At 45.3% G+C, this 26,127-nt stretch overlaps 1 long non-coding RNA gene and 1 pseudogene across 1 annotated transcript; one reads left to right on the forward strand and one right to left on the reverse strand.

Moving 5' to 3' along the window:
• Positions 1–3,769: 3,769 nt before the first annotated feature.
• LOC146192930 (uncharacterized) lies at positions 3,770–17,915 on the reverse strand. Its single transcript, XR_014706780.1, has 3 exons — positions 15,621–17,915; positions 4,975–5,223; positions 3,770–4,072 (listed from the first exon to the last, which is right to left on the reverse strand). It is a non-coding gene; the product is annotated as an uncharacterized LOC146192930 (long non-coding RNA).
• LOC146192931 (uncharacterized) lies at positions 15,887–25,461 on the forward strand (annotated as a pseudogene).
• The last annotated feature ends 666 nt before the right edge of the window (positions 25,462–26,127 follow it).

The raw sequence follows: 26,127 nt of genomic DNA on the forward strand, positions 1-26,127 counted from the left end.
AAATCCTTTCATCATCTCATATGCATAACATATATGCCAAAAATACATACTACGTGAGGAGGGCAGAGCAGTTTTGTTTAGGTTCTTCACAAGGCTTCTCCACTGCTGTTTTATTTTATTTGAGTGCATGGGACAAACGCCATCAACGAGTTGTTTTGTGAAATTATTGACTACACAAACAGTCCTAAAGAGCATCCATCTGCTCATCTTCAGGTGCTTTAAAGCTTGACATTGCGCTGGCTAATTTTGTGAAAAAGTGCATGCGGGTAGTAAGCAGTGATTTCAGCTGCACCAATTTGACAGTGGTCAGAGCATCCAAGTTAGCAGGTTTGCTTGGCCAGTTGCATATACTGAGTACAAGCTGTCTGCTTGAATTTAGGCTGAAGCAGGTTGTAAACACATTCTCAAGGTCAGCCACAAACTGGTATCACTTGAAGGGTACAAAAGACCTCTGTTGTCCCTAAAATTAGTAAAATTAGCCAAGTTTAATACATGTGACTTATCGTTTTCTTTTCAAAAAAAGATTAAAGCCTTTCTCACAGTTAGTTTGAGGTAGGATAGAGAGGTCACAATTTTATACAGCTGCCAGCCAAGTAGCTCACCGTAGGCAATTTTTTATTTTGAAGTTAAGTAATTAGTAATTACTTTTTCTAATTGACTAACTATTGCCTTTAGACAATAACTGGGTTTGCAGAATTTGAGAGCGCCTTCTAAAACCTCCATTCCATTTATTTCCGATAAAGAAAGCCTCATCGTTTTTCCAAGCTCTAAAGAAAGCCCGCGAAATACACTGCAGAAATTATCAGCCTGTATAGCGCTGAGACTGGGCTGTTGAGTCATGGCCGCAGCTAATTTCTGTCACTCAAACCATGCACTGTTGGAGCACAACAATATCGTAGCGCATGAATGCGTCAGTCACGTGAATTTTTTTTTTATTTCGCGGGCTTTCTATAGAGGTGAGAAAAACTATGCATGTGAAGTTCTCTTTATCGGGAATAAATGAAATAGGGGTTTCAGAAGGTCCTCCCCAACTTTGCAAATCACATTTATTTGAACACAATACTTAGTAAATTAGAATTGCAAAATGAAAAATTGCCTGCACCGTTTTTTTATCGATATTTATTGTCTTAGGGCATCAGTAGGGTATGATATGAAGGATGAATAAATGATTAAATAAATGTCCTAGCTAGAGATCCAACGATACACTATGACTACGCGGAATTGGATTTAATTTAATCTAAGCTGTCTGTTTTATTGAGCCAGCGGTAGTATTCGAGATCACGCAAACAGTCGAAGCTTTCTTCCCCGAAGTCTTCTTTTTTCAGACCTGGTGCGCCAGGTGGCTGTCAGCAAGTGGTTTCTCTGGCCTATCTCAAATAGTTTATTTTTAACCCTTGGCTGAAGCTAGCTCTAGAGAGGCAGCGACCGAGCGAAACCGAGGAGAGGGGGGGCAGCACCCCCAAGAAGGGGGCGGCGGCCCTCTCGAACCCGCGGAAGTAGCGAGGGACGTAACAAGACCTCAAGGAGCACAACGCACGAGACCGACGTAGTGGCCGCGTCGCGGTAAAAGCTTGTCCTCCCTGCTTGGAGGGAGCCTAACCGATTCTGCAGGCATTTTAAATAAAAGTTGTTCTCTCTCTCTCTCTGAAGTTAGCTTGAACACGCGGCGGCTACGTGCCACAGGCTTAACAGCATGAATCTGCACTGAGCACAACTCTCTGCAACATCAATATTGCCCACATCCAGCCTTGGCTTCACGGGTTTGACGGTAATATCGGTAATATATGCCGGACAACCCAGCAAGAGTGTATAGGCACCGCTAGGGTAGCACCGCATCAGGTGCCAGTGATGGCTTTTCACGCGGTATATCCTCACTTCTGCCGTTGATCATATATGTGCGTAGTCACGCAGCAGGATGAGATGCGGCTCGAAATGATGCTCACACACTGCCAATGTTTCTGTGAGAGGCTTTTCCTGCCTTTACAAGCTTCGTTTCCACTTTGTGCGATGTTTGTTGTCCCTCAGAGCAGCAAACAAAGGTGACTGGAGCATCCGGATAGCCACGCTTCGGCATCTCGGAGCAAAACAGTGAGAGTTGGTCTTTTTCCTGGCCATTTCGAACATCACATGGTGCTTTTGAAAAGCTGAGATGTCCTAGTTGCTGTGATGGAAGGCAGAACTGAAAGTTCGAGGGCAAAATCGCAAGAATGTGCAGACTGCACGGCACGCCAAGCCCTTCCCTTTGCGGACGCGCACGGCATGCGGTCCTGGTAAACGTAACTGCAGCGCCACCAGTGGCGGTCAGTGGCGTCCAGTGTGCATTTTCCTTCCGTTAGCGCCACTAGAAAGTATTCTAGTTCACTATACTCCGCATGAATACGCGCGCAATCGCGGTTGCCGGTATATGTGTGCGCCGATTTTTTGAAGTCGTGGTGGTGTCGGCGCTCTTGAAATCGCTCATTTTTCAAGCTGTACCGCAATTTTTTATTTCTTTCAGGTGCCTTAGTATTGGAGAGACTACATCATCGAGCCAAAGTCCGCAATTTTGGAATCGAGGGCTACCTGCTACCTGGATGCAGTCAATGTTTGGATTATGTGCCAGTATGCGTTGCCGCTGTCATTGTGGAATAAAATGTGTATACATGTACCTGCTGCGTAACTCATCCCTAGAAAATGGAACATAGCTGCCCTCTCCCTTCAGGTGTCCGGAGAGGTAAACACACGCAGGTACTCTCAATGAGACCAATATTCCATAGGGCCTACAAAACCAATAAGAAGCCTACTGGTTTTGGCCGAAATGGCCGATCCGCTCGCGGTTCTGTCTGTTGCTATGCAGTGGCCGCGTCAGCTGTCACGCTTGTCGGTGGAGAAACGTAACATCGGGCACAGTAGTCGAGCGCCCTAACTACTGCGCCAGCACGGCGGGGAAATACATCATAATTAGGATCACAGTTCCATTTGCAGAAACTTTTAACCCACTTGTTTGTTCTTTCAGGCCATTCATTTCAAAGGAGCCCCTTTGACGAACTGCTGGGCTTTCATCGATGGCGCAGCTCGGGCAATTTGCCGACCCTCACGGGACCAAAAACTTTATTTCAGCAGCCACAAACGATTCCATGCCCTGAAGTATCAAGCCATAATGTGTCCCAATGGAATCATTTGCCAATTGGATGGGTCATATCCCGGCAGTAAACATGATGCTGGTGAGTGAATAACCAACTTCAGCAAAAACAAATGAGCCCAGCTGGCCTAAGTGCTGCTGACACATTTAATACTATCCTTTTTTTTACTGATTTAGGTAACTCTGGGATCAGCAAAGTGTATTCAAAACTGGAAAAGCTTGTTCAGGGGCATGACTACTACATTTATGGAGACCCTGCTTACCCCCTGCGGCCCCTTCTGCTGAAGCCCTATGGCGGTGCTTTCTCGACTCCGGAGCAGTGCGAATTTATTAAGGCTATGAGTAGTGTGAGGCAGGCCGTGGAGTGGGGATTTGGTAAAATTGCAGGGCTGTTTGATTTTGTAGACTTTAAAAAAAATCCAAAAGATGTACCTCCAGAACTTGCCCCGAATCTAAAAGCTAGTGCTCTTCTTGCAAACTGTCATACCTGTTTATACAGTGCCCAGGTATCACAATATTTCAGACTTGATCCACCAGATCCTGAAACTTACTTCACTCCTCTGTAGTTCTAGCAAAACAGATTGTGAAATCTGAGCTTTTGCAAAACCTTATCTTAAAATACAGTCTAAACACAAGCACTTAGCACAGGAGTCACATATTTTTATTCAAGAAGTGAAAAATTGCTTGGCTTTGCGCATTGATCATTTTCTGAAGGCTTTCAAGTAGTTTTTCATGCTCTCTTTCATGGCGAGAGACTTCAAGGTGGTTTTCTTTCTTCTAGATCCAGCTTCCGCTCCTCTAGAGGGAGTCGCCGTGCCTCATTTTCCACATTTGCATTTTCAATTTTAATCTTTTCTTTCTCAATTTCCATCTCCTTCAGGCATATTTCATATTCGTTCGTCTCACGCAAGGTCAGCAGCTGCAGGCCAATATGTTGTAGTCCTCAGCTTCCTGCAAAGACAGGCAGAGAAGGCTCGTTTTAATGTTAATTCATACCTCTGCGACAACACTGGTGAAATTAGACTTTACTCCTTTTAACTTTCTATCTCCTGAATTCCATTCCCCTTTCTCAACTTATGCCTTGTGACAGACTTCTCGAATAAAAAAAAATTAATTCATGTAAGAGAATTTGCTAAAGCACAAAAGCCAGAAATACTAATTTGCACACAAATGAAAAAAAAAAAGAACCCATAGGAACAGTGAAACATTTAAAATCTTGTTTTTTTTTTACTTTTCAACTACTGACTGAATATTGTTATGCTGCAATTGCCTTGCAATCATGTTCCCAATGTGTATAGCTCTTTTAATTTGTATCTGTATGTGTTGACATGTCACTATGCAACAGCTGATTCTCTATTGTTAGCCAATATAAGCTATGGGCCAAACTTTGTCTTGTCTTGTTTTATAAAAAAAATTGTGTAAGGGGTTGGAGCTGTTGTTAGGTGTTTTGTCATCACCTTTGCCCCAGCCACCTCTTAGTCTGTGTCTGAAAATATAAGAAAAGAAAGAACAGTTTCTCTTGCAATGTCTCTTCAGTGCTAAATGAGTAAACAATAAAGGCGCCTTTAAAGCTTGTGTTTATACCTCTGTGCACGTCATTCTATCTTGAACAGTTCAGAAAAAATGTCGTTGGACATGTAAGCAAACTATATGGTTGCTTCCTTACTATCCACCAAGACAAGACTACACTTGCGCCAGGGAAAGAGACACTAATGTCAGTAATCCGTGCTACTGGAATGATTGTAGTTGTTAAATAATATGGAGGCAATGTGTATCAATTTCCTTCTTAGCTATCCAGAGATTTTTGACACTGACTACGCATGTGAATGGATAAACGTTTCTTGAAATCTTGCCTGTGGTAATGAAAGGCAGGAGTTGTCGCCTAGTTGCAGGTTGGTGCAGATCTTGTCCAGCCACAGTCGTCGACTGCTGATGTGGCTGTCCTGCAGAGACTTGGGGCAGCGGTTGATGTTCATCAGCCGATTGCGAAGCTTCTTCCTGGTGCTCCTCAACCTCTCCATCAGAAGCAGCAGCAGATGGGGTTACTGGATGATCTGTGTTGTACATGCTGAGGAGGGCCTGAGCAGCAGGAGATTGCGACTCTAATGTATCAGCAAAGAAAAAAAAATGGAGACAAAAAAAAATATCGCAGTCAGTCTAATAGCCCCTTTTCCTGCAACTGGATCCATGTAAAAATAAAACAGGCTCACATCCGACTATTCATTTTCAGAAGCCTCGGCAGTCGAGAATAAAATCAACGGATGCCATAATTTTTCTTCTCAATATTATATCGCATTTCGCGTTGAGTATTGCATTGTTATTGTTGTAATCCAGACTTTGGTTTGCTTATCAAATTACCACTGCTCTTGTTAAATTAAAACAATAAATTAGGATAAATAAGATAAATTAAAACAATGATCCTGCTTTTTTGCATTATTAAATGCGTATTTTAAGCATTCATGTAGTTTTTATAATTAAAGGCAGGGGTTGTTGCTACTTTTTAGATAATGTTTATCAAATCCTGAACAGGAGGTACTTTTGAGCCTCCTCCTCCCATGCTTTGTAAACTGAAGGCTAATCAATACCATAATTACAATCTATGTCATGTTGTCAATGTGCGTATAAGCGGCCAACATTCTGAATAACACATGGGTCCTCTGCTGTCCCTAAAAGTACATTTCAGGCTGCACTCGCTTTTTTTGTTTCACTATTAATAATGCACAAGGTGCCGCCAAGTTGATTGATAGCAAGTATGACCGTTACATGTCGCCTTCTGAACCACTGCCTTAAGCTGGCTTACTTTCTATTAGTATGGGGTATATACTCTTACTTTTAAACATCTTGCAAATCTACAGCAGCAACAATCTAAGCAATATTTTAGTGTCTAAAGGTACGTCCGACGTATCCATTCGATTCTCGTAAAGATACGGCGGACGTCGATATACAGGCTCATGGCTATACGCACGTCGAGCGCGGCCACATTCCGCTTGCTACGCGTGGACGAATCTTATCCTCTATGATATCAGCTAGCCGCGACTCTCGATGAGGTGCTACGAAGAGTGCATCCGTTCTAACATAGATCACGGTCTTCACTTAGGGTTGTGTACGGCAAGCATCGCTGTCACGCACATAGCTGCAGGCGATGCTACGTACTGCACCCGCTCCACCAGCTGGCATCGAGATACGCACATTCACGAGCAGCTTTCGCTTCGCACTAAACTATTACCTCGATCTGCCCGTAATGTAAGCGAGCTACTCCTAGCATTTACGCTGTCTTAGGTCCTGCATCGACCTCCGAAGATCTAGCACCGGCACAACACACACACACACCTCGCCGTGCAGAACATTCGGCAGTCCAAAGTATGTATGTGAAATGGCATTATGCTCGTTCCTCACATCCAGACCGAGGAAACAGGATGTCTCTAGCTAAATTCTTCGTTTAAATTCTACCTCGGAGCCGTGGCAGAAGACATGCCGAATTCACTAGAGGCCTGCGCTGCTACTGCGGCGAGCTGCACATCGACTCGTCGAGGCGAAGACCTACTGCACCGCACCGCAAGAGTGCACAACCGGAAAGCCGGAAGCGCGAATGATCCGAATTCCCTGTGAACAGCAATGTTCTTTGGTATTTAGGGGAAGACTAGACTAAAGTGCTTAGCCTGCATCTTTTTCTTGTCGTTGAATTTTGCGTACATGTAGTTTAAACCCCCGCATGCTCGAGGTTAGCATGACCCGACTGAACGGCCGTGCAGCTTTGAAACGATCGGGATCGATATGCATGCATCGCCGGACTTGGGTACGCGGTAGAAAATGTGCAGCGGCTGACTCTTGGAATTTTGCAGAGTGCGCCATGCAAGTGATCGTTGCTACAACCACGCATCCATGTTCCAACGGCTGGCCTACCCCGAGGCGCATAAATGTTCAACCGTGGACGTATCAATGATCGAAGAGAGGACAGATTTTCACAATATTGGGCGCGAAATCGATAGCTACCAGTGCTCAGTGTTAGAGAAATTCTGCCTCGATCATGCGCAATTCAGTGTTTCAGGTGTGGTCAGTAGCTGTAAGTTTGAACAGTTCGCCTGTCAAGTCAGCGGCGCCAGCGATGGACCGGCGGAGCGATTTTCCACGTTACACCGCTGTCTTGCTAGAAAGCCTACCTAGGCGGCGTTTGACATTCAGCTGCTTTTTGTGGGCCCCGTAATTGAAAGCAACGCCTTCAGTAACGCGTTAAATGTTCAAAAATGTATTCTCTTCAACAGTTTCACTCCAGGCTGTTAAAGCAGGCGGACGTTGATAAAACAGTTGAGCACTCCAGTCTTTAGAAATCTGTAGAATCGCCTTCAGTTTGTAAAGTTATTGGAATAGGTCACTTTCCGATCGCTGGGACATAGACCCTCATGACAGCGCTTTCACGTGAATAAGGACCACACCAGACCGAAAGCTTGTCTCATATAACACAGCTAACCAAGGTATACCTTACAGCATTGTGTTGATTTTTATGGTGCATAAGCGACTAATGCTGCCATGCACCAAGAACAAGGTTTAATGTATTTATTTGTGTGTAAAGACTAAAATGTTCTTTAGGATGTAGCTTGTTTAGGAACATTTTAAGAAACCAAAAGTGCAGGAAATTTGCACGTCTCTCCTAGGATTACAGTTGAGAAGAGCGTGTTGTCGGGCTAGTTGGTTCTGCATAGTATATAAGAGAAATGCGCAACTTAAACAGGACACTTATTCTCTTATTTATTTCCTAGGATCATGCTGGGATGGAAAGGGATCTGTTGCAAAATTGTATAAAATGTTTCCTCTTACTTTCTCGACTCTGGCGCATGTGTAAAATATGGTTTATTGTTAGTTCATCTCCACACTCCTTGCATATTGGTTTTTCCTCTTTCATAAGTATGAAGCTGTGTGTGAGGTGTGGGTATGTGTTTTGTGAAGATGACCTAAAATGGCCTCCATGTTGTGTTTTTGATTACTGCATGATTTCCATTCCTTAATGACAGGTTTGACAAGTATAGTTTGTAGTTCATTTCAATGTTTCAAAAATCCTGCCATTTCACTCTCACCTTTCTTTTACAAGCTTCTTGGTATCTTCATGCAGCATATTCACCCTCTGTAATTTAGCATTGCGTCAAGGTAACCTGGTTATTTCTTTTCATCACCTTTCAAGACAACTGTCCCGATTTCATAAAGTGTAGGGTTTCTGACGACAGGAATTCCTTGGAAGTCATAGAAATAAATGAGATCCACAATCATGAGCTGTCTAGGGTATGCATATACATGTCCATCGCTCAGTGGAATGGTGTCAGTACGCTGTTAGAACAGGTCTTGTGGTAACAACAACCATTGTCTGAGGTGGTCCTTTAATGGGCATTGAAATGCTATGTAACTACAGGTACTGATAGAACTCTTGATCATGTTATGTGATGATGCGATCCTTGCATGCATATAGGTATACATTTCAGAATCTGCAGTGCACCACTTGACCATTTGCCACCAGTTTGTGTGAAAATGTATTTTTCATGCATGTTAACCAGTATTTAACAGATGACCCCTGTGCACAAGCCAAAAGTGCCACGAGCCAAAAGTGCCACGAGCCAAATGTCACGAGGCCACACGACATGGCAGGAGGTGTTAAGTCAAGCTTACAAAGTTATATTTGAAATATGTTCTGGGACGTTTCAGCTCCAATTAAGAAAGGTTGAGGCTTACAGAGGTCTATGCCAGGTTGTCTATCACCTAACAGGGCAGCCTACGACCGTATGCTAATGAGTATATCTGAGATAACAGAGACATGAATTAAGGAATTAGTAATTATGTTTGTAGCAAAGGGCATGTAAATTAACGGGAATCCAGAGTGGGATATGCAGATAAGAACCATTAACGCTGGCACACCATACCCTTACAGGTGGAGAATAGGAGTCTCCCTAATTTTTTTTTCTGCTCAAAGCTTGTCATTTCCTTCATTCTTCCAGATGAGGAAGATGTGAAAATGATAGCATCGAAAATTCCAGAGACCATCGTTAACAAGCATGCTGATCCCAACAGTGTAAAAAGGAATTTCAGAAAAGATGGGTGACTAGTAATGCTGGCAACAGTTGAAGCTAAGTGGAAAGGCATGAAATTGAAATGCAACATATGCAGAGATATGTTGCGAGACGACCAGTCTGTGGTGTGCGACATCTGTCTCCGTTAGTTTCATCAAGTGATTGGCCAAAGCAGATGGGGCTTGTTGTTTTGTGATAAGTGCAGTGTAGTAGCATAGATGCAACCTTGCCCATTAATAATTGGAGTGGAGTAAGTGCATTGTTTTTTTGTAAGATGTTCATGGTTTCCATGCAAACATTATGAGAATTTTTTTCCTGGAGAATGTTTGCTGAAATGTGAATATAATGCGCAATAAAACTAGTGTTCTCTTGCTATTTACTTTTCCTTGTATACATTAGTTCTGTGAAGAAAACCACAGGCTAGAAGGAAATGTAATGGCATGCATTTTGATACTTGGCCCCATTGTGCTGGCTCAGTAGTTAGTGCTTGGCTGCTGAACCCAAAGATGCAGATTTGGTTCCAGCCAGAGCAGGAGCATTTCAATAGAGGCGAAACAATAAGCCGTCATGCACCGTGCGGTGTCAGTGCATGTAAAAGAACCCCAGGTGGTCGAAATTATACCGGAGCCCTCAACTATCGTGTTCCTCATAGTCGTAGTTATTTTGGGATGCTAAACCAGATATATATCACATCATACTCTGAGTAAGATGCTATTCATGGTCAGTTAATCATACACTAAACGATAAATTTTTTTCTGCATGGTACAGCAGCTGTTGTACAATTCTACTTTAGCCTTCATGAAGAATATCACACTGGCTCCACATGGCCTTCTGTTGACCCTTGATATGCGTCACAATCACACACCCGAGTATGTATTTGTCTAAGGGCACCTATGCATGCAAGGAGGGGACCGTTACTTTCCATTTGTCCGAAGTGATATGCACGATCCACATCATTTCTGTAATTCAACTGCCTGCTATTTGAACTGTCCAGCATTGATGCAAGTTTCAAAGAACTCCAATTAGCAAATTAATCCAAGCAGGAAACCATGCCAAGAACTGCTTTGGTTTCATCTTTAACAACTGTTTGAGAGCTAAAATTAGCCAAATGTTGCAAAACATAGATGAGAGGTTACAAAATCTAAAAAAAAATGCAGCCTACCTGTGGCATGTAGGGTTTCACATCCTACAGTGACATATGTAGCTATGAAAAATACCGTAGTGGAGAGCCCCAGACTAATTTGACTGCCCGGGCTTTGTACTTTGCGTTGACATCTTGCAGGAAACAGAAGCATTTGCATTTCACCTGCACCAAAGTGCGACTGCCAATCACTGGCATTAAACATCACGACCTTGGGGCAAGTAGCCGAACGTGCCACTAAGATGTCGCAGCGTCTACGTATATACTATACACGTCAACCTTTCTAGCATTAAAGCTGTCACATGCATGGCAGATATTCATGTTCAGCTTTGGACTGACAAGTTTAAAAGTGTACTATTTGTGTTTTTCTAGCATGAAAAACAAAGAAAACTAAGGGAAAACGAAAAAAAAAAATGAACATATGTTGAAAAAGCACTAGTCATTAACACATAAAGCATATTCGTTCCTTTATTAATGATAAAGTGGCCTTCAACAATAGTACAAAGCCTGAACATTTAGGAAGGTGCAGTGCCAGGCAGCTATTTTACAGAAACCTGAACCATTTCACCTGTAGTAATGCGCATCCCGGCGGTGTGGGCTGGGCACTTATTTTTCGGTCCACTAGCTCCAACATGCGAAAACTGCATCATGTGCATTCCCATTTTCCGAGTTTTGAGCTCTGTAGTGCAGGCTAACAAATTGTCGATGACTTATTTTCGTCTGATTGTTGCACAGCGCGTGTAAATAAATTACCACTGCACCTAATAAACACTGACATGCACGTGCAACATCGCCGATCATAAACGGACACACTGATGTCCGTCCGGACATCAGCGCACTCATCACAGCACTCTTCGTAGTCTCACACAGCACTCTAGTAGGACGTAATCCGTACATCACAGCATCTCACGGTAAGCACAAACCACACCTCCAACAAATACGAATGACGCGATGCTTGGGCTAGAGACACGCCGGCGGCACCCAGCTTTTGCCGCTGATTATCTTATTGCGAAGTTTGTGCGAGATTGGCGATGATATTAGCCAGCGAAGTGCCAAGAAGATATGAACGCAGCTGCTTTCACTGCAAGAAATCGACGCAGGGAAAAAGCGATTCGGCCTCTACAGACCGCTAGCATTGCCCCATCGACTGCCGCGATCACTATGAAAGACCGAGGCAAGATTTTCAAAGCTCAGGGAGCATTGAAAATAAGGTCATAAAAAACTCCGATTTTTTTTTTCTTTTCTTTTTGCACATGGACAAAGTCTGAACTTTCATCGCTCGGTGCAATCACGCACGCGATGAGGTGTTCCGGAAAGCGGAAAGTGTATGTGCTGTAGTGGTGTAATGTAGTGCGCGGTCGTGTTTGCTGCATGCGGCAGAAGAAAATAATGAATTTCTTCAAATAAATCAGCTTTGGAGTTAGTGCAACCTTTTCACTTGAGGTTTTGCTTGTCTAAACACGTGCCTACTGCCAAGGTACGTCATTTTCATACCTAGGTTTGACCACTGGCTTATAATCGCAGATTTTTCATTACAACAATATTTCAAAATAACGAATGATTTTTCGCAGTCCCGCGGGATTCGTTATATCGAGATTTGACTGTATACGCAAACAAAACTTACTTCTTCAAATTCTTCGTATCCTGTTGCCTCCAGTAGCCCAGAAGAAGATAGACTCTCTCCTTCACACCACGCAGCATGAGGTCTCTGTTGATCACTTTCTTCAAGTTGGTGATCACCAATATTCATTTAATATCGTCGTCAAAAGGCCTCATTGCTGATACTTCCCGCAGAATACAAATATCTTCATAGGGTGTGAAGCATTTGTGAGGCTTTTTGGCTTGCAAACGGGCCTGCGCCGTGGTCGTAACCGACGAAACAGCATTGCCGGCGGTCGTGCTGGCGGCTGCCATCTTGATTACCCATACACGCCCGCGCGCGCTTCGCTGAAGAAGGCTTTCCAGCGGAGCGCCGTGAACACGCTCGCTGCCCCAGCGTTCTGCGCATGCGCAGTGGCGTCCGTGCCCGTTCGCTCCGCTCGCCGTAAACCCGCTCGGCTAAAACTCTCTAATGAAACAAAAACCCATAGCACACTACCGCGGGAAATAGGGCTTCATGCGGACAACGTGCACGGCCTCAGAGCGTGGTTGCCGACGCGAGGGCTGCATAGTACCTGCTGGAAAAACTTTGTGTGTCACTTCATAAGGTCCGAAGTAACGGGAAATCAGTTTGTCACGCAAGCCGGGCCGACACACGGGGTCCACACCCAAACTTTCTCTCCAGGATGGTATGTGATGTGTCGATGACGGAGGTTGTAGCGGCGTGCATCCGTGCCATGCTGTTGCTGAATGTGAATGCGGGCAAGTCGATGTGCTTCCTCAGCGCGTTAAGCAAACTGCTCGGCGTCTGGCGTTAGTGGATGATAATCAGTGAAGCATGGAAGCATAGCATCCAACATCGTCTGAACGTCACGTCCGTAGACTAGGCGAAATGGTGTAAAACGCGTCATGTGCCTACACCGCGGCTGGCCGTGGTGTAGGCATATGTGATGTAGGGGAGAATATCATCCCAGGTTTTGTGCTGCGAGTCTATGTACATTGCGATCATGTCGGCGATGGTTTTGTCGAGTCTCTCCATGAACTCCTTTTCTTTTTAGTGAAGGTCCATGACAGTCGGTGCTTTTTTTTCCAACACCTGCAGCAGCCTTGGGAAGGTGTGCAGCAGTATTTGAGGCCGGCGCAGGGTTCTTGGCAATTTGTAGAGAAGTCTTGGGAATCTGGTAAGATTCCAAAAACAGGCTCTGCTTATTGCACTGTTTTGTTTCATTCAAGAAAAAGCTAAGTAGTGGTTTCCACTGGTCCAGCAGCCTCTTCAAACACTTCCCCAAAGACGGGTCAACGAATGCTTCAGCATCTTCCTGACGTCGACGTCGTGCAATCTTTGAAAGTCTTTCAGTCGATCTTTCCGCTTTGAGCTTTTCTCTAAGTAAAAAAAAAATGTCAACCAAGGCCTCATCAACCTTTACAGGAAGACATGCAGCTCCTTTTTGGGTGGCCAAGTTGATGAGGTGGCATGGGCAACCAACCCCGATCAAAGCTGGTTGGGCCTCCCTCAATACAGTCGAAACGCTGTTTTTTTTTTGCCAATCATGACATGAGCATTGTCCGAAGACAATGCCAACAGGTTTTCAAGAGGCAAACTTCGGGACTTCATTTTGTCCAGAATCAGATTTCCAATTTTCTGACCTGTCGCTTCCCCTTGGATAGTACCGAGGCAAAGGAGGCGGCTTTCAACTCTACTGGTCTCTTTGTTAACAAAGTATATCGCAACAATAGGGTAAAGCTGTGTATCCCTATTACTTCCATCCACAGCAATCGAAAATACCTGCTTTTTTTAGGGCATCCAGCAAAGAAGTCTCTGCATTCGCGGCCATTTCACGAACAATTGTCTTCGTCCGTCCACAGGCGTAGCGTTAGGCTTCCTCGCACTTGGGGAACATTTTCCGGAAAAGCGGTCCAGCGTGATCACTGACACTGAGCGGTATGTTGTGTTCAAGTAAAAATGCCGTGAAATGGCATTCTGCTCGAATCACACAGAGGTCGCTGTCACTGTGAACAAAACTTGTCAGGCTCGGCTGGCTGTCCGTGGCTCGCACGTATCCTAGGTGCTTTTTCTAAGTGATGTGGATCTTCATGTCGGTCTTGCCCCCATGTGAAATGTTAACATCACAGGCATCACGTGGTGCAAAATCTGAACTTCTCTCCTTTCTTAGATGGCACGGAGCACAGAAATTCTGCCGCGTACGACTTCAAAAATACTTGGAAGTACTGTCACGGCTTTGAGCCCACTATTGCACTGCGAAACCGCTACTACTAAAACTTCAGAGTCACACTGAGTTGGCCGCGGCCGCAGATCACGCAAAAACAGAGGCCAACACCAAAGTTGTCCAAGCACGTGAACAAAGGAACAGCCACTAGCCTGGCAGAGGCGGTATCGAGTTTTGGATATGGATTCGTGTTCCCCCAAGTAGACGATAAAAGTCACTACGTTGTTTGCAGCTGCTGATGATGATATCACAAATATGTGTTGCCCTCTCGTGGCCGCCAAAGGTACCATAAGTGTTAACATGGCCTCCGAGATTACCCTTCTGCACGTGTGGTGTTATCTCGGAGGATATGATGTTAATAGATGTCCGCACTTTTTCCGAAAATAAAACATTTTCCGTAAAATTTCCCGCAAGATTCGTAAAATCGTAAGACTGGTCAAAATTCGTAATTTTACAGAAAATTCGGAACAGTTGGCAGGTATGATAAGGGTCATAGCAAGCATGTGACAGAAAGGCACAGACTGTTCTTTGTACAAACACCGGCCCTTACTACCAAGGAGACAAGACAAATTGTGAACATAACATACCTTCTCAGGAGTGTCCATATTTCTGAACGCCTTGAGAATATTTGCCATTTCAAGGAGACTTGCCTGCCATTTTCATTTCTTCCTCTCTTTTTGGTTGGTTTGGTTTGTGGGGTTTAACGTCCCAAAGCGACTTAGGCTATGAGAGACGCCGTAGTGGAGGACTCCGGAAATTTCGACCACCTGGGGTTCTTTAACGTGCACTGACATCGCACAGTACACGGGCGCCTTGCTTTTCGCCTCCATCGAAAAGCGGCCGCTGAGGCCGGGATTCGATCCCGCGTCCTTGGGAACAGTAGTCGAGCGCCCTAACCACTGCGCCACCCCTTTTTCAGTCAGGCCCTGTGGGGCCTTGGAAGAAAGCAAATCACTCACAGATTAGTGTGCATTTGAATAGATGATGCCACAGTTGATTAGCTCCAGCGTAGGTTCTTCCACCACCGTTATAGTCAGTTGTAAGCCAATCTACCTGCTTTCTCCTCAATCAATTTTGCTCAGTACCATGCTGGTTATGCCTAAAGTAGCCAGGTTGCAATCACCCTACAGTGCAAAATCGTTAATCAGCAAGCACCTTTATGCATCTCAGGGAGGCCACCACTAATCATACTATTACAATAAAAAGAAAGTGTAAGTGCTCATGCACTTACACTTACTCATTAGACAGTCACAATGAATCTAAATGCTGCACATGATGGCCTCATCTTGCAGAACACTTTAATCATGTCCTGCATCCTCATAGTCTGAGTGTTGCATGCATGTGCTACTGCTTTAAAAATGCACTGCCCTATTGGCCCACATAACAAATAAAACTGCAAATAACAAATGCCCAAACTAATGTTCAGCCTGAGTACAGTTCTGAGCAAATCTGGTCACATGATGTCAGAAACTCCTTACCTTAGTAGACTTCGTAACTTTGCCAAGCATCAGCCTGAGCACTGCGACCCTTGAAGCCTTGAAGTCACCAGCTCTCCGCGACTATCTGCAATACAACACACTAAAGGGACATTCTCAGGGTTGCCCACATGAGCAAGTGCCCATAGCAGTTCAACTATCTGGTCAGGAATTGAATAGAATTGAGAATTTTGAAAGCAGGCATGTGAATTCTGCCTCGTGAAATATTGCGGAATGCTGCTTTTGAATCACTAAATATTAGTGTGGCAATGGTTGAGGAGACTGCCAAGGCAATGGCGGCTTCCTCTCCCAGCCTGCTTAAAAACAGGTGAGCTAGAAGCCGCAATTGCCTTCGCTTGCTTGGGAAAATGTGGAGCTCAGAGCAAAACTACAGAAACAAAGCCTCGTGATCGCGGAGCGCAAACAACAACTTTAGATAATATTTAAAAAAGATCTTCCTCCCCAAAGGCATGACTCCCCTGCATGCCCCGCCCAAAAAGCTAGCAGGTTCTCACAAACACCTGTTCGACTGCTCTTCTTTCCAATGCTTGCCTAAAGCGCAGACCTCACTTAAGAACAATAGCGCCTGGTAACAGTGTCGACAGCGCCTTGCACTCAGGCGAAGAGACGTTAGGAAATAGAGCGACTTGCAGCGAGAGAGCTCAACTTCAAAAATTGATTTCTCGCTTTAAAGAAGCAGTATCTCGATGAAAATTTCAGTAATGAAAGGCAATATACTATTCTGCTCAACCTCCCATTGCTTGTACTATTACTTGGTTCATTTCAGAATGAAAGCTAACAGGTGTTCAGCACCTGAAGAAATTATAGCTAACAGCCAACAAGGGAAGCAAACCGGCTATTTCCGAACTACTGAAACAGGATAAAAGAAAAAAAAGGTACAGTTCCACATTTTCTTTCAATTCTTCAAAAAACATTTCTGCCGTACAAAGCTGCATGATCCGACTTGCATCAAAAGCTAAAATATATGAAAATGTCATTCCAATATCAAGTCTGGTGTGAGTGAAAATCTAATTTCATTTAGTAATTCCTGAGCAGTTCTTGGTTTCTCACCTATCGCTTCTCGTGAATAAATATCTGTTAGACATGACATTGTTCTGCACTATCCGAGCACTTCTGAAAAAAGAACGCAGAAATGAGGCAGGCGAGTGTGCACTGAGTGAGTAAAACCAATGCGAGCGCGCGGTGCTCCTTCAACTGGTGCAGAAAGCACAGCCAAATCAAGACCTCATGACCGCTGGTATTCTATGCTACAGCTGTAATAAAGCGAAGACACAATGCACCAGAGTGCTGCAAACAAAAAGAGTAAATGATGCCTCACCGGCAAGTGCTGTCACATTTGCAGGATAGAAGTTCTCGAACTCGCGATCTTCATCTATCCAATAGACTTGAAATACCTTACGCTTGTCAATGTCCTTACAGCTTGTTGGTTTAAAATTCCGTATCAGTGACACAGGCAGAACTGCCCGCTGCTTGCTTCAATGTAATTAAAAGTGGGTTCAGATGAAAGGACTGGAGCGCGGATGGTCCACGTGTGTCAGCACAGATCTGGTGCCAGGTGACTATGCATGCGTGTGTCCATCCGGCCATCGAGCATTCACACGAAGCGAGTGGACCATCCGCATGTACCCTCCTCCCCTGCTGTTCACGTGCTGCCGAAAACTTTTCTACCGAGAGTTACAACATGGACACCGAGCGAAACCGTCGTCTCTCTGCTCTGGCTGTTCTACATGAAGTATGCGAGGACGATGAGAAAGCGAAAAAGCGTTCATTTATTGCAAGCGTTCTTTATTGCAAGAATCTTCAATATTCCATATCGCTGGGCAGCTCTCTTCGAGCACTAAAAACGTTACTGTCGCTTCCTCACTGAGCGCTTTTTTCGCTACTTCACTCATAATCAGCAATGGAAAAAGGGAGGACCTTACATACCTAATTTCAGGAAATGAAAAACTGCTACAAAGATCACTTGTCGAAGTGCCGATGCGCGCGCTAGAAGACGTGGAAGCGATAGTGCAAATTGTTTACAACATGAAGTTTTGCCTTGGATGTGCCCAGAGTGATGTCAGTGGTTCAAAAAACTCGTCAAACAGAACTGGAACTGTGTACCACAAGGATTGTGCAGTTCTGACAAGTGCTGAGTATGTGCCATGTGTGTCAGCATGAAGAAGACATTAAAGAGAAAGGCTGCATCAAAACAGCCCAGGAAGAAAGTGCCTGTAGCAGCCAGTGTGCTAAGGAAACGTCTAATTCGAGCCACTGCTGCACGAGAATGCAAGAAAGCAGAAGTAAGTCGGCTTAGTGTTAAGCTAAAAAATGCTTTCACAACTGCCTTAGATGACATTGTGAAAGATTTGCCTGCGCCTCAGAAGATGGCCATTCGTGCCGCTGTCATGCAGCAAGCAGCTAAGTCACCTCGTGGACGCCGGTACACAACAGAGTAGCTCATGGTGTGTATGCTCCTGTGGCTAACAAGCCCGAAACGTTACAGGACGCTCTCTGATATGAAGATCCTCCCTCTTCCAAGCACTAACCGCCTCGTACAGCTTCTCAGGGGCCTCCCATGCAAGTATGGTATGAATAAATTTGCACTGGAAAGTATTAAGCTACACATGAATGGAAAGCCAGAGCATCTTACATATGGCTCAATCATCATTGATGAAATCAAGTTGAGGGAAACAACTGAGTTCAACAGAGCTTCTTGCAAATTTGATGGCTTCATCAACTATGGGGACATTTCCAATGAAGACTCTAACGTGCTGGCAGACCATGCGTTAGTAGTGATGTTTAATCCTATGTTCCAGTCCTTGATTCAACCAATAGCTACATATGCAACAAAAGGGGCCGCGCCAGGATGGATTTTAGCGAAGATAGCTTTGAGTTCAGTTTTACAGCTATTTGAGTATGGTGCCAATGTGATAGCAGTTATCAGTGACGGTGCAGGAAGCAATAAATCTATGTGGACTATGTGGACACATCTTGGAGTCAGCGGCAAACTGAAAAGTGCCAAGTCCAAGATAGAACATCCTTGCCTTCCAGATGCATCACTTCATTTCATATGTGATGTTCCTGAAGTGCATTAGGAATCATCTGATGAAACATAAGTATGCTCAGGTATGTTACAACAAAGTTTACCACTCAGCATCTCGGTTTTTTCTTACAACTGTACTGTGCTGCCATACCTTGTTTTCTCACTATGCAATGATTTCATTTCAGATAGGAGACTGCCAAGTAAATTATGAGCATTATGTGCGGCTGTTTGAGGCTGAAAAGAAAGTCCCCATAAAAGTGGTTCCAAAATTAACTGCATACCATTTGAACCCTTATGAACGGTTTCATCATGATGTTCTGTATGGTTCTGTATGCTTGCAGGTCTTAGAAGACTTCCTGCAAATGATGAATGACTTAGAATCAGTCCCAGATTTGAAGCTTTTTGCATCCTACCAGACCATGGAGTCTTTTCGTGTCACGTTAATGTCGGTACTATCCTTAATCGAGTTTCTGCTCAGCTGTGGTGTCAGTTACGTGCTTACGGCAAGCTTGAACCAAGATCCACTTGAGGTAATTGTGCTATTTCCCCCGTCTTATCAGGGCAGTGCTGACACCATTTCTTTTTCTTTTGCAGAGGTTCTTTGGACTCGTGAGGTCGTTTGGAGGTGATGAGGATCACCCGACAGTTACGAATTTTGGCCAACTGTTCCGCCTGCTTTCGCTGTACACACCAGTGAAGTTGGCTGTCAAGGGTAACTGTGATGGAGGCGATGACCGCGTTTTGCTAAGTGCATTTTCAAGCCTTGCTGAAAAGCGCCGTGAGGCACTTACTCGAAAAAAAAATGGTGAAAGAAGAGGTGTGGAATCGACTCACATCCATACCATTCAAGGACTTGTGCAATATACCCAGTGATCACGTCTACAATGTGCCAGCTCCAGAGACGACAGCACTGTACTACTTAGCTGGTTACGTTGCTTTTAAGATAAACAAAACTGCACGTTGCATGGACTGCAAGAAAGATGCAGTGGGCTCTCAAGATGCCCTTCCTCCTGAGGCACTCCTCGTAATTGAGTGTGCACATGTGGCAGGTTGTCTGGTTTATCCATCTAAAAAATTGTTTGTGTGTGTGAACACTGTAGAGAATACCATAAGCAAAGCCAGCAAACTAGCTGCATTTGGTGACCTTTTTTGGAAGGTACTGGACAGGCTAACTGAAACTGAAACGAATACTGTTGGCTGCTCACAGCACTGTGATGAATTTACTGCCGAAGTGATACATTTTTATTTAGTCACTCGCATGCACTTTTTTGCACGTGAAAAGTGCCAAGAGAATGACTGTGCAGTGAAGGCACAACGTGAAAGAAAGAAGGCGAAGCTTGTGTGACAGTTCTCGAAGGCTCTTATTTTTTTTTTTCTTCAAGGATTTCAATAAACTGCTTTTCATTTCGAACATAATTCACCCTGTTCTTGGTGTCACGCTTCTTGGTGCATAGCGCACATTATATTAGTGTTGTAAAGCAGGAAAAGGCTGCACAGTAAAGGCTACAGAACGAAGGTGGGCTGCGGAGAGCGTCAGCTGCAAAGCATTTCACCTCCGACTTCTACCTCGCCTCGAGGTGCGCGCTTGCAGTAAGCACAAAAGACCGCAACCAGCACCCTAATGTTAATATGAAATTCTCGTTGTGCATTTTGTCATGTGGGAATGGATATAACAACTACCGCATTTGGAAATAATATAATTTGAGGCGCGTCGCTAGCCACAAGAGCGGAACTTTAATTATCGGAATGAAAACGAACGCAGTCGTCCGCCATCCTACACAGGCGTGACGCGCTAAATGAGCCGCATGGTTTTTTGCGCCGATAAAACATAAGCGTCCCGCAGCTCTGAAGCCGCTGTTTGAAGCAGAATTGTTCTACAAGATGCCACAATGCGTATTATCGCATGGTGGTATCGAAGTGCAGTTTCGAAAGCCACCGCGCTGAAAAACGCACCGAGCGCACTCCACTACGACGAAAGCTGGTAAGCATGATTGTGTACTTCTTCCAACGAAGACAGCAAAGTTCGAACTTTTCGCCGCATGATAAAATTACCGTAAATCGAAAAGGTTAGTAAACAAATTTCAGTTGTACAAGTGATCTAGGAGCTCTGTGTGCTAGCGAAAGGCTGGGTACTAGCAGACGACGCCTGCTTCCATAGCTCAACCTTCGACCGCAGCGCCGCGGTGGCAGGAACTGCGGCGGGCCGGCTTCTCCCTATGGGCGCTGCGGGGAGTTTTGAAACTCAAGTATATCTATAAACGTTGAAGGGTGCCATACATGCGAGCCCCCGGCAGCATGTTCTGCTGTGCCTCTCCCCAATAATGACCTTCGGGCTAAAACGGTCCCGTAAATCCGGCGCCGACGTTCCGGTCGGCTTTCCCCACACGCGGCACACTTGTAGAAACGCGTCCACAATACAAGAAGCAAACAGGCGGGTGGCGCCGGCATGCAGAGACGCGCACCTGCAAGTGATTAGCCTCGAGCGCGGCCCTACAGGATGTTTGGCTTTCTTCTCTTTCTTGTTATTAATTCTGAGTTATTTAATATTATCCCTTATTTTGCTCCTATCGTGACATCCATCATCATTTTGAATCTTTTTCTTTGCTTCTTGCCAGTAGCATTTTCATGCTATACAATGTTTTATATGTCCCCTGAGCAAAAGTGGAGATATCATGCAAACCGCTGCAATTATTATTTTTTCTGTATAAAACAATACACCTGACAAATTACCCTATGCATAACTTAAAAATAACAGCTTCAACGTCACAAAATGCTGCCATGCAGTTTTGTCAAAACGCGTAGTCTCTCCACTTTATTGCACGGGTGTACATTTTTACACTGGTGTCACGGGGAAGGGGGTGCAGCTGGGCAGTGAAAGGAAGGAAGGGGTGGGGAGCGAAATGAATTATTGTGTAAAGATGCGATAAGGCGCGCATTGGTGTTGCTGAGACAGACCGGCAGATCTTTTCGTAGAACGAATTATTTTTTTTTGTCAGATGCTTGAAAACACATGCTTAGTTTATGCCAGAGACTCCATGCCATTTTAATGTTGGGCCGGTCCTGTACGTACTGTGATGAGCAATATGAACAGGAACACGCGAGCGCATGGCAAATAGTCTCGAAACCCACTTTGCTGCGACACGGCAGCTGATTGCGGAGCACATATTGCGGACAGTGGTGTCTCTAGTTCTCCGCTTAATACTGCTGTTTACTATCTTTTTTTTGTTCTTTTTCTATATGGGTGTGCGTGTGTCAAGCATGCGCTAAACAAATATTTTCTGGTCGTTTTCAAATTGGCCCCACAGGGAATTAAAAAAAAAAAAAGTTAACAGCGGTATTTATCGCACAACTACAGAGAGCACGGTCAGCCCGGCGCCTTGCAATCTGCTGCCACTTTGCGGCAACGCAACGATAGCAAGGCAGGATGAGTGCAAACAGTTAGTGGAACCGCGGTGCCCTTTCTACTTTGTTTCCACAGCACCAGCATAACGCCTCAAGTGGGTTTCGAGAGCCATGCGCTCTCATGTTCCTGCTCATATTGCTTGAGTATGTGCTACCAGCAACCCGATACCCATGGGAAACCCCTGCGCAGGAGCATGTTAGACGACACTCGTCGGCGGCCATGCTGCCGCATCGGCTCTTTTTGTGTATGTGTAGTTCACTCTCCTTTCCCAAGCCAGGACCGCTGGCAGTATATCTCTCCGGCAGTACTTTGTCGTTTATATTCGCCGCATCGCCTCTTTTTTTGTGTGTGTAGTTCACTCTTCTTTCTCAAGCGAGGACCACTGGCAGTATATCTCTCCACGGCAGTCTTCTGTCTGTTCATTTATCTCCGATCTTTCTCGCTCCTCGGCCCAATCACACATCCACCTCACACTTTCAAAACGCCGAAAGGAACGGAATGCGTTCCTCAGTGAAATGGAATATCCGATGCAGAGGAAGTAAAAGAGAAGTTGCGATCCAGCGGTGCTTAAAAGTGAAAAAAGAGGGGGGCAGAAAGAAGTACCGCGCTGCTCCTCCATGACGCCACTGCATTTTTGTAGACATAACTCCTTACGTACGCCAGCTACACGTATGGGAATGAGAGATCAAGACACGCGTGCACACGGCCGGTCTCGATATGGAACGAAAGAGCGGCGCTCTCCCTCGATCGAGCCACTAATTAATGCATTACCATCTTATCAGCTTCCTGCACGGCCTGCTGTAAATATCGTCATGGATGCATCGGTGCTGCCAGCCTTCGGATCCTCCTCGCTTGCCCACTGCAAATGGTGTGATCTGGATTCCGGGACACCATGTCGATGCCCAGCAATGAAAATGCTCATCGACACGCTCGCGCGCTCCTCACTCGCCTCCCCTTCCGGATCACAAGTGTGCCTCTCCGATTCTCACAGAACTGCTTTAACACTACAGGTTGTCCCACCGTACACTACCACCCCTTCTTTTACTCTGTGTATATACTCTAAAAAAAAAAGTGTAAGAGGAGGGTAACTTCGGGATTTATGCTATCTGAAACCACATGGCTTAAATATACCCTCTGCTATCACCCGCATGTAAGACAGTCTCTTTCGCATGACTTTACACTATTTTGTCCCTGCAGCTCAAGCAAAGAAAAACGTTTGGCGCTTGTTTTTGCTTACTTTTTTATGATGGTAACCAGTTCCAAGCTGAGTGGGGCTGTGTTTCTTTTTCCCGTCCGATATCCTTTCACGAACTGCCACAAAAAGACCCCCGTTTTTCCCCGGAGGAGGTGGGGGACCGTCAAAAGTTGGGAGCATCTTTTCTTACAAAAAGCGGTGCCTCCCCTCCCCCCCAACACATGCTGACACCCCTTGGCATAGCCTCCTTTCCCTTTGTCGTCCCGTCTTTGACTCCTAGCCTCCTATGTGAGCTTGACCATGAAGGGAGCAATGCCGAACTCGGAACAAGAGCGGAAAAGCGTATATGGTGTAAACCAGGGAGAAAGGGGAGGTAATGGGGGAGTGGTGGTGAGGCGAGAAGCGAGTTTTGTTGCTTTTGTTCTCAACACAGCATCACGTGTTCGTAGTTGCTTGAGCCTGTCTGCGTTCCCTGCGACTCGGCGAGAAGACGACGACGGTCATTTCTGCGCAAGTCAGCGTTCGTGCTCTTTGTCGTTGGTACTCATCTGCGTTTTCAGAAAACTTCGGTTGCGCTCAGCGATTATTTGATCGAGTGCGCTCATTGATGCCTCACTCTGAAACAACTTCGTGAAAGTGTGAACTTCGGAATGAAACGGCGAATGGCTGGTCATCGCGGTGATGATGTTCCAATGGATCCTTGGAGCCAAATTTCAGCTGTGCATGTGACATTCCACATTTTGTCTTACGTGTTTTTCTCTGCTATTTAACTTGGCCTGAACATGTTTTGTTATTGCTTACGTCTGCGACGTTGCTTTTTACTGCTGTTTGTCTCTGAAACGGTCTCTGAGCACGATGTCTTGGGTCCCAACCTGCGCATACCATTCCCTCAGTTTAGACGGGTGGAGCGGCTCATCCAAAAATTGTCAGATGGTCACGGCCTTTTTGCAGGATGTTAACGGTGCATTTCTAGTCGCCTACAACAAGCGCATGCATATCCAGCGGTCGAAAGTATGCGTCGACGAGCACAAATTTAGTCCCTGTGATACATATTGACGTTGTATATTTGCATGCTGCATTATTTTACGCGCTGCCTACAAGTGATTTTGATCGTCTCTTGTTGCTGCTTTACGGGAACGTTACTATAAATGCGGGAGAGCATGAAGGATGATGGGATGAGTTCATGGTTCTTTTGCCAGCAACCTGCACGTTCGGAGGCATCGCGCTTGATATCCTAAAGCCACGCATTCAGAACGCCGATTTAGCCCCTCAGTTTTGAGCTGGTGGCGTTCAGACCAAAGGTGGGACCGAGCCAATTCGTGTACATACTGTCGCAGTGATGCAATGTTTTAAAACCTTTCTCACGCTTTCTTTTCGCTGCAGGCTCAAGTCCAAGCTTCATCTCGTCTGCGCAAGAACGTAGACTGTCATTTCTTCAAAGCACTTGCACCCATCTGGTCACTGCTATCCGTTCTGGTGAGTCCAAAGCATTGTTTCCGTTCAGAAAGGGGCATTTAAATTGACATGCGCACTTCTGCGGCGCATATTGCTGATTAATGACATCTGCCTCAATCTATACTACATGGGATTCTCGTCGGAGACTATGTCGCGTGCCGTGTGTGTCTCCTTGAGTTATGCCATTTTCACTCATGCATGCAATATGACCCACGCCCAGACAGTGACTTATCAATTGAGTTTTGCTGTGTTTGAGGGTGTGTGCGAGTGAATAGTGTTATTTAACTTGCTGATCACTTATGTTAAGAGCTGATAATGGTTCATGTTTGGTTCATGCGAGTTTCTTGCCTTGCAATGGTCACCTTTCGGTTCTAATCAGTGTCATACCTCTTGTAAATGCTCATCGTTACTCCCGTTAAAGGTGCAGTCTGATGGCAACTTTTCCAAAGAAGAGACTGCGCAAAGCGTACTTGGACTTCCGATCCTGCTCTCATCAGCTTAGTTCAGGTGTCGATTCGATTCCACTCGGCGAGTTCTGTCACCTGCAGCAGTGAACGCTAATGTGGTAGACCACAACTGTGGGGGAAACCTTCGGCAACCTGACTACTCGCAATGCAGCGATGATGGATTAGAGGATCAGCAGCATGGCGATGCTCAGGGTGGAACGGAAGATGAGCAGCTTGACGATGAAGACGGCGGACTGCTGGATGAGCAGCTTGATGATTCGCTGCTGCGTGCTGCGTGATTCATTTGAAGACAGCCTCAAATTCTTTTGCAAATTTCAGTAGTGAGAAAGTACCGAACCTTGTCACGTCCGAAGCTGGTGCCATTGCGATGACTATGTCATTTGCCATAGCGCACGGGCTGACGTGGACAGCGCCAGGCGACCTTGCCACACTTATAAACAATATTGCAGGGATGCAGGTGTTGCCATGCACTTCATATGCGTTTCGAAAACTTTGGACGTCACATCAAAAGGAAGTTGTGAAATTTTGGTACTTGTGCGAGGAGTGTGGACACCAACTCAGTGAAGCTAACAACCATGGCGAGTGCAGCATCTGTAACGGAAGTGAAAGTATAGCCAAACTGCGCGCTAAAGGCTCTTGCTTCATTACCCTCAAAGCTGAAAGGCAACTTCGTTCCTCGATTGAACGCAACAAGGATGCCCTGGAAGAAGGGTGGACGCAGCGAAGCCAAATGCACGGTCAGATCAGTGACATTACTACAGCTGCACGCTTTCATGAAATGTTTGAAGATGCAGGGCTTTCCAGTGATGATCTGACTATAACTTTGAACACAGATGGGAGCCCTGTTTTCAAATCTTCAAAAACATCTGTGTGGCCACTGTAGTTCATTGTCAACGAACTACCACCAGATGTTCAGTTCAGGCAGCCAGTTCTGGCAGGGCTCT

The sequence above is a fragment of the Amblyomma maculatum genome, chromosome 4, assembly GCF_055883805.1.
Source record: "Amblyomma maculatum isolate TAMU_Amacu chromosome 4, ASM5588380v1, whole genome shotgun sequence".
Classification (NCBI taxonomy): Eukaryota; Metazoa; Arthropoda; class Arachnida; order Ixodida; family Ixodidae; genus Amblyomma; species Amblyomma maculatum.